Source organism: Scardinius erythrophthalmus (assembly GCF_964197995.2).
Source record: "Scardinius erythrophthalmus genome assembly, chromosome: 6".
Classification (NCBI taxonomy): Eukaryota; Metazoa; Chordata; class Actinopteri; order Cypriniformes; family Leuciscidae; genus Scardinius; species Scardinius erythrophthalmus.
Window position 1 is genome coordinate 46,610,764 of NC_138226.1, and position 10,471 is coordinate 46,621,234.

Sequence of the window (10,471 nt, forward strand, 5' to 3'; positions counted from 1 at the left end):
CCATAAAATTGTATTAAATTCAACAAATCATTTTTGTACTTGCCTTATGCCCAGGGCCCACTGTTTTCAAAACAGTGTAATCTGGATAAAAATGATCCCGATTTGAAAATTCCATGTTTTTGTATCTGTGATCAGGGACCAGTTCAAAAGTAATCCTTGATTCCACACATCAAGACATGGGATTTATCAATCTGGATCACTTTGATCCAAATGACACTTTTGAAGAACTGGGCCCAGGGATGTGACTTTCACACTATACTTTTGTTACTGATAGCTGCTCCAAGTATTTCAAGACTGTTACATTAGCATGCCAAATGTCTAATGACCTCCTAGAATGACTGGCCTTTGTGTCAGAAAAGCTACAACTGTGTGTCAAAGGTACTTACACTAAGGTTCAATCCTTTGTCTAGATAAAGAAACATCATTGGACATAAAATAAAGCCTATTGAGTCTACTTGCGTCTGTTACCAATATTTACCTGGGAACAAATGTGCTGCTTCATTCAACTCAGTCTCATGACCGGTGTGGACAGTGCCCGGCGATGGGGGTGGATTCACGGGACCTTCTATCTCAGTTGCAGGTGTGGTGTTGTCTGACAGTAACAACAAAAATACATTTTGTGTCATATCACAACCTCTATTCCTAAGGAATCCAGATTAGCTATACACAGGGGGCAACATATATTGTATTATTTTACTATTTACCTTGGTATAAAGGTGCTGCATTATCCAACTCAGCCTCAGGACCAGTGTGGTCAGTGCCTGGCGATGGGGGTTGCTGTTGTTGTGACCTCGTCGTTCTTCTCCTAAACCATTTGAACCGGTCTGTGTTCGCAGCTTTGACCTCAGTATGGCCGAGATACAGAGAAGGGGCCCAGTCAGGATCACACTCCAACATTTCATAGGCAGGTTTGCCTGCAAACACAGTCACCAAATAAATTGCTATGTAGCCTAGATATACAACATTTAAAACTGATTAACGTTACGCTTTAGTGCATTGGTAACTTAAGCTCATTTTCTAGCCATTTCATGCGAGTTAACAGTTAACATTGGCCTAACGTCAAATATAATGGTCTGGTTAAGTCAAACAAAACACGCTGGTTATTTGCACACAACATAACATTTACAGAGAGTAATTGTAACTTACCTTTGTGAAAATGCTTTGAACACACCATCATGTGTGGTGGAGTGTTATCGAAGGTTATCTTGGGCCTCCTTACTGCTGCTATCCATGCCATTCGTCGCCTTTTTGTCACCTCTGAAACATGGCTTGTACTATTATTTTTCCACGCTGGAAAACGATAAAAGGATATTCCGTTCTTAAGCTTTATGTCACTTCTATCGTGAGAATGACTATTGCAGTTTATAACACAGCAGGTAGACGGCATCTTGAACACTGCGTTCTTCCCTCCATGCAATCAAGTCTGGCGCCTTATTTTTGTGCCGGGGAATCATTAAAATGCTTTGCGTTCACCACTGGAAATATGTCATGATGACGACACATTAGCAAGCCTTATTGTCTGGAGAAGAAAAGGTGAATGCTACCATGAGTCCTGTGTCGTGCCAACAATGAAGCATCCTGCGTCCATCTATGTGTAGGGTTGTTTAGTTACTGTTGTTATGTCAGACAAGCCATGACACTTTCACACTACATCATGTTATCACACAGTGAAAAATACATAGTGGAGCAGAAGACACACTGACAACGCGCTGACAGACCAGGTTACTCAAGTCTCAACTTTCAAATTTGGTCATTTTTTAAAGAAATGTAAACAATAACTACAGTTTTGTGGCTCTTTAATGACAGATCGCTCAGTTAAAGCTGCTCGTGAACCGATCATCTCTTCCTTCTAGTTAATTTATAGCATCAAGTAAACATGAATGAACATCAGAAGGAATGTTGTTTTAACTGCGGAAAGATGTCATTACCCTCCATTTTTCAAGTTCAAATCCTGCAACGTTAATCTACTAACTCTCCTGACTGCTTTGTCGGACAAAAATGGCGTATTCGGCAGATTATTATTGGTCAGATCGCCTGTCAATTAAACTCCCTGCAAAGAGTTAATTCTGCCCAGGAGAAATTTGATGATGATCCTTGCATTTTACAGCATGATGGACCACCATGTCACAAGGCAAGAGTGATAATTGGGGCACTAGTGGAGAGCAAATGGCTGAGTGCTTTGGGGGTGTGTGTTCACTACTCATTACTCCTAATGTGTGTGGAGTAACTTGTATGGCAGAGAACAAATTCCGAGTATGGGCTACCATACTTGGCCTTCATGTCAAGTCACGTCACATCATAATGAAGTGGCTCGGCGTTCATTACATTGACATTTTGGATCTGTGGCCAGGCAACTCCCCAGATCTTAATGAACATGAACATCCAGATAAATACACTGGAAGTTTCAAATTGGTAACGAAGAGTCTTTCTTTTGTCTTACTCGTACATATTTACAGGGTAATCCAATTGAGAGACCAGATGCTGACTGTATCTGTGCTAGGGTGATATAGTGTCCGTGATGGAGGAATGAAGGGGAATAGGTGAGCTTGAGAACTCTGCTAAGTGTGAGTGACATATAGCTGGGAGCTTCAGGAGAGTGTAATCTTGACAATAGGGTTATTGGACCCATGATGGGATAAAGTGAAGTTGAATCGCATGAAGAACAAGCTTCCGCATCCATTTTCACAAGATTAGAGCAAACATAACGTTTATCTCATCTCTTTGCTCTCCGGACGCATTTTGCAATGGGTTAAATACTATCTGGAAGTAGTCCCCATCAAGCAATTAGCGGTGAGGCACTTGCAGCTCTAACAAACTTCCAAATGTCACCAGATGAGCCCCAACAGTGGCCATATTCAAGTCCAGATTGAAGACATTACCAATGGATTCTCTCACTAAAAATGAAGCAAATAATGCTGTGTAATGTGCTAATTCAGTTTTTGTAATTTTATGTATAATCATTCAGTTACATTGTGCCATTTCACAGCAAGACAGCATTTTCAACATGTGAACTGCTCTCCTGTGCAAGTACTTGTGTGAGCCTTAAGATTTCCTTTTTGTGAAAAACTCTTGCCACACAGTTTACAGATGAAACATTTCTCTCCAGTGTGAAGTCTCATGTGGCAGTCAAGGGTTACTTTACGTGTGAAACTCTTTCCACACTGATCACATGTGAAAGTTTTTTTTCTTCCAATAAACTGTGTCTCTCCAGTGTGATTGATAATGTGGGAATTAAGGGATTTTTTATGTGGAAAAATGTGTCCACAATGAGAGCAAGTATTAGGCTTTTCTCCAGTGTGAATTCTCATGTGGACATTAAGGTTTTGTTTTTGATTGAATCTCTGTCCACAATGAGAGCAAGTATAAGGCTTTGCTCCAGTGTGAATTCTCATGTGGGAATTAAGACTTTGTTTTTGAGTGAAACTCTTTCCACACTGTTGGCAGGTGAAAGGACTCTCTCCAGTGTGAATTCTCATGTGGACATTAAGGTTTTGTTTTTGATTGAAACTCTGTCCACAATGAGAGCAAGTATAAGGCTTTTCTCCAGTGTGAATTCTCATGTGGACTTTAAGTGTGTTTTTATATGCAAAACCCTGTTCACAATGAGAGCAAGTATAAGGCTTTTCTCCAGTGTGAAGTCTCATGATTGTTTTCTCTTCAGTCTTGAAATCATGATTTTCATCTTGCATATTCTTCAGTTCTTGAATCTCCTCTTTCAGTGGCATCAGGTCTAAAGCGAAAAAAGACAAATACAAGTTAACACCAGTTTAATGGCAACACACAGCTGACAACCTCACAGCTTAACTAACTGATGACTAACTGGTAAAGTGTCTGCATGTGTTTATGATAATTCACAAACATTGTGGCAGCAAACTCTCCCGGATGGGTGAAATGGGATTCAGTAGCCTGATTTGCGCATACACTGCAGCTGGTGGTTAATGACAGTTTTAATGCATTTGTTAATGGTGTTATTACAACTGAGCGGCTTGTCATTCACTTCAACCACAACACCCCAATATCCAAGGCACTGGAGGCAAAACAAGAACAAATGCAATTTCCGAAACTCAAGCTCATTCAATTGTGCAAAACAAGATGAAACTTAGCAAGTGAGGTGTTTGGAAGACTTCTTGTTCTGTATGACCGAACGGTAACAAAGCTGCAAGAAGCCAGGGGTCCGTTCTTCGTACATCGCTAAATACATCCGAGATCAAATGGCATATCCAAGAAGATACCGTCGAGCTAATCATGATCTGGCAAAATAGCTTCTTCGAACACACCTGTTGTTTATGATTAGTATCGCTGGATTGAGTTATCTGAGATAACTGCACGTTCCGCATTGGTTTAAATGGGGATATGTATTGATAGTAGAAACATTAATTAGCAACATTGGCTGCTCACCATGACCAAAGAGCATGCACAGTTTTTCTCAGAGCAGAGCAAGAGCTAATTGCCGAAGTTTATGCGGAATTTGAAAGTTTAATTAAAACGTCATACATGCCATTATAATGATAACACTATTGTAATAAAACATTGTGAATTATCTTGGTTTAGTTGTGTCATGATCGGACAAAACTGGAAACAATTGCAGGTTCTCAAAAGTGTTTATTAAGCTCAAAAGGGTCAGACAAACAGTTCAGAACAACGGAGGGCGGCGACTCAGGCTCGTGCAGGGACTTGATGGTCTGTGGTGTGCTGGTGCTGTGACGGTGAAGAATCCCGATCCCGGTGCTGGAGTGCGGTGAACCCAATGACGAAGAACAAGGACGGCAGGAAGACAAGGCAGGCGAACACGGACACGGCAACTCCACAGGAAACACAGACACTGCAAACACAGGACCTCAACAAACAATCCGACACTGGAACAGAGAATGGTGTGAGTATAGGGAATGGAAATGAATCGCCGCTGTGAACAGTGATTGTGATGATGATGATGATCAGCTGGAGCGCTGACAGACACGTGAGCGGGACAACGCCCACTCACACATAAACAACAACGACACGAGGCAAGAAGGAAACAATGCATTCAACAACCGTGACAAGTTGCCATTTCAGCGCGTTGTTGCGGGAATAGCGCGTCCAGAACAGGGATTACATGTTCTGACCAGCACAGTCAAGTTCACTTCTGCATTCACGTCATTTTGTGCAGATAAGACATAATATAAAGTTGATGTAATATAAATATCTGATTAATCTCACATAGGATGTGTTTCGTTGATTTAAACAACCTGATTCAAAAACTCCTATTACACATGCCTAAGCCAGATGTTGAGTCTCGCACATGAATATCATCTGTCTGAAGTTCAGAGCTAGTCTCATTTCTAACGATTCTCTAAAGTGAGATATATATAAATTCAAGGTGGATATCAAGGTGCCGATCACGGGGAGAGACCTTCACCCTGGTCCAAATCCTTCAGCGGGTCAGCCTGGTACGCTTGTAACGCAGACATCATGTGTATAGCAGGACCAGCCTGACCCGCCGCCACGAAAGCCCTGCCATCAAGCGAGATGTCATCTGGAGTAGACTAGAAGTGTAAGGGTGGATTTCCTGCAGGGGTTCAGGCTGCAAGACTGTTGAATGACTATAGAAACGTTGTCAGCAAGATGGTAGAAAACTGTACCTTTCTTGTCTATTACCACCCACTACTACTTATCCCAACAACGAAATTAAAATAGCTTCACATTCACCATACCTAGAGATTGGCATGGGGTACTTTCCATAAGATCATCTCTCAATGCAAATCAAACCAGCTATTAGGCTAACTGAAATAAAACCATGCCAATCTCTAGGTATGGTGAAGAGCTGAACGATTAATAGCAATAAAACCGCACGCGATTTGGCAAAGGCTGCGATTATCTTATGCTCAGCTTGTCAGTGGAGTGTGGCTGATTGGTAGTAAATACTGCTCCATCTGAACGCCAGAGGGCACTCTCACGCAAACGCGATAAATATGCCCCGCCGCAGAAGTACAATAATGCGCATCATTCAAATCCCTATCACTGTTTCTGAATAAACAGACAATGTTATTAAATGTTGTCTGTTGTTGCACAAGAGGTTCATAAATGCTTCTCATGTTTTGGAAAGAGGCTTGACGCGTGTTGTTTTTTCAAATGCACGTTATAAGTGACTCAAACTCACAGTGCTTTCAGATGGAGCAGCGTTTACAGAGCCGTACATCAATGACATACCCTGGTAATCCAGAGTTCTCGTGAGAGCACAATTTGAATTTGCTCAGCGAGTTACTCTGGTGTCGAGTAACAATGCTCATTAAATATACCCCTTGATCTGAGCTGCACCAATCACATCGGGTTATCTGATATAGGCGGGCCAGAGGCGAGATGACGACAGCGCTGTGACGTCGAAATCATTAGTAAACTTTGCAAGATGGCTATGAATGAACACCAGTTGTTTAAAACGGCTTTGGCCGCTACAATGAACGAGTTAGACTTGGCTTTTTATCTAAAACAGGAACAGAAGACGCCGCTCGAATCGCTCCTTTGCAAGAAGGACGTTTTTGCTGTTTTGCCAACCGGATACGGCAAGAGTCTAATCTACCAGTTAGCTCCGCTGGTAGATAAGCGTATGGGGTTTATTGTTGTGATTGGTCGTAGTATTATCCAATTGCATGCAGTGAGATTTTCAAATGCTAGACCATTAATCTTTTAGATTTAGGTTTGGATTTCCAGGCTATCAATGACAAGCTGCGTATAACAAATAATCGCAGCCTTTGTGATTTTAAAATCGCAATAAGCCATCTCGATTTAAGTGCGATTACATGTAAAGTGCGATTAATCGTTCAGCCCGAATGTATGGTGAAGGCTATGTGATGATGTGGGGCTATTTTAATTCCAAAGGCCAAGGGAATTTTATCAGGATGCATAATATCCTGGATCCATGAAATACCTGGCCTTTAAAAAATAAAAATCTGTCTGCCTCTATGGGAATTTAATATAGGGATGTCCTGACTTATGCACCCTGTATTTTAAGGAAGAACATTTATTTATTTACAATACATTATTCATTCACAAAAAGTTGGTGTCCTTAAAGGTTGGAGTTTTCCTCAATTTTTTAATTAAGGCATTAAGATCATAGGAATATTTTGGGGATATTTAATTTTATTTTATCAATCAATAAATTCCACTTGAAAAAAACCTTGTTGTATTATTTTAATTTAATACTGTGAAGCTGCTTTGATAAAATCTGTATTGTGAAAAGCGCTATACAAATATACTTGACTTGACTTGACTTTACTTGATATTAATGACAGAGAAAACAAGCTGTCCACAGTCCAAGTTATGAGGATTTCAAAATCCGAGTGTTTCAGTGTGTAGCGCGAGTGTTTCAGTGTGTATAGCAAGTGTTTCAATGAGTTTTGTCTCAAACGGCCTCTCATAGACATCCACACGCACAGACACACACCCATACACACACATACAAATCCACATGCACAGACACACACACACACAAACACACACACACGCGCACACACATGTACGCACGCATACATACACGCACAGACACACACACACACACAGACACACACATACACAAACACACACACATACACACACAGACAGACATGCACATACTACTACTTTTTTTAGGTATATACATAAACACGCAATACAGCCAAATTGCTTCACGTCATTTCTTTTTGTGGAAAGCCAGTGCAGGCCTGAGCGGCGGTCATATTTTGTACCGCGATGCGGTACATCTAGTTATTATTATTATACATTTTTATGGATCAGCTGCCAGAGAGTTAGTGCCAAGAGTCACAATCGTTTGTCGCCTTTTATTTTTAAATGAAAGATTTGATTATGCATATTATATACCAGCAAGCAGATGCGATCAGAATATGAACCCAATAAGCTAAATTGTATTTAATAGTATTTAATAAAGAACATATGAACATACACAAAGATAAGGAGTGCCCAGCTGCCGCTAGCCAATACTGTATATGCACACGCGCTCGCACACACAAACATATTTTTGTATGTATTTAATGTAACACTAGTTATTAACTAGTAGCTTGCATATTACTATATAAGCTGTTCATTAGTACTCATAAAGCACATACTAATGCCGTATTATATGTGACCATATTCTACATTTTACCCTATACCTGAACAGTAGGCTAATTAGGAGGTTGAGGCAAAAGTCAATAGTTAGTTAATAGTGAGAAATGGAGACAAATATATAGGAAGTGTATATATATATATACTCACCTAAAGGATTATTAGGAACACCATACTAATACTGTGTTTGACCCCCTTTTGCCTTCAGAACTGCAAAATTGCTTAAATCACCTTTCTTTCCCATTCTGACATTCAGTTTGGAGTTCAGGAGATTGTCTTGACCAGGACCACACCCCTAAATGCATTGAAGCAACTGCCATGTGATTGGTTGATTAGATAATTGCATTAATGAGAAATTGAACAAGTGTTCCTAATAATCCTTTAGGTGAGTGTATATATATATATTAGTGGTGGGCCGTTATCGGATAAGACTCTTATTGCGCGATAAAAAAAATATCGCCGTTAATCTATTCCCCAAGTTGGGTTGGGAGATGGCTCTACTACAAAAGCTATGATGACGCAATCTACCCGCGGCCGCGAGGTAAACCCGGCTGCAACGCATATTCGTCGTCATCTTAAGTAAACACGGCTGAAAGTGAAAGCTGCAACATCCATAATTTGGACTTGGTTCGGATTTAAGCTGTCCGACAAACAGCAGCAAACTATCCGAGTGTGTGGGGTAACGGTTCGGTAAGTTAACACACGACTAATCCGTTCTACCACCTCAAATTCAAAACGAAACATGATATCACTATACCAGCGCGCGCGTCTTATTCTCATTCCAATATATCTTAGTGGTGTAACGTTAACACATAATCTCTGTCTACGCCCGATTTAAAGAATCGTTGTTGTGTTTCTTTTTAACTGAAAAGACATCAGTTAGACAGTTAAATTTGGGGTTTCATAAGCTCAAAGCTATAATAAACATTAGACCTACTTAAGATCTCTGCAGCTAGTGAACTTAAAATTTATTTATCTGCAAAATTATGTTGTATACTTACAGTTTTGCACAATATATTAGAGCCCTGCACGGGCCTCAAATCTAGGCCCGAGCCCGGCCCTGGCCCGAGACGCTCAGGCCCTAGCCCGACCCTTGTCCGACAGCTCATCAGAATTATCAGCCCGAGTCTGACCCGAGCCCGGTTTTTTTTTTTTTTTTTTTTTTTTTTCACAGCGGCAGACTGCCATTAAAATATGTCCGTTTTGTTAGTTATGTTTCTTTTCTTTTCATTTCTTTATTAAGCTAATTTAGACAAACGTTTGGAGCATTAAAAAAAAAAAAGCCAAGCAAGCCGAGCCAACAGCGAGTAAAACATGTTTGATCAATTTAGCCTCTCAAATCAATGCTAATACTTTACTTAGCTACAATAAAATCCATAGATATAAAACACTTCAAGCATATCACACAGACAGTTAGTTTAATGTTTATTTATTAAACCACAGTGAGTAATTTTTTTTTTGAAATAGCCTACTGAGGCAGGCTCAGGCTGCTCGCAAAAATGAGCAATAGTCAATCTAAACAAATTAAATAAAATAAATCAAAAACAAACTTGCAGGTTATCTTACCTCAAAAATGCACCACAGAACATGGCCATTCTTTTTTTCCAGTAGTTTCCAACAGTTAAAGGAAAATAAAGTCCAATCGAACGAAAAACATCAGTAGTTTCCAACAGTTAAACGAAAATAAAGTCCAATCAAACGAAAAGTTAGAACAGTCTCTTACAGAGCATCGTAGAGAAAAAGAAAAGCATCCACAGTGGAAGATTTTAACCCAGTCCTCTCTTCTATCACTCGCGATTTTTCTCTTAATATTCTCCATTATTTGCACATGAGGGGAATCGTTGGTTCCGCTGACGGGAAACCACCTGTGTGTGCGCGTGCGTGCGACGTCATGTCAATCATATATCAGTGTAATTAAGATTATGAAAGTTATAATGTAATTAAATGTCTTTCTATGTTTGTTTTTCTATCGTCGACGTCAACTTCTCATATATTTTTTTTTTTAATTAATGTCTAAAAATATAAAAAGAAGGATAACTCAAAAAAGGCCCGAGGCCCAGCCCGCATGTGAACTATGACGTGAAAATTGGCCCGAAGCCCGGCCCTAGGGGCGTAAAAAAGTCGGGGCCCGTCGGGCTCGGGCTGAAATGCAGGGCTCTACAATATATGTTCTCAAAACTACATATACCCTTTAAAAAAATAGCAGTTGTTTAGCAGGGTCTGTGTAACCTGTTCTGAAATGGTTTTATTATAATATACTGTATATCGTTATCGCAAGAGGCTGCAATGTATATCACAATATAGATTTTAGGCCATATCGCCCATCCCTAATTGATAGCCTATAGTAGTTGATAATAACATAGGCCTACCTAATGTTGCCTATGGACGGTAACAGTAC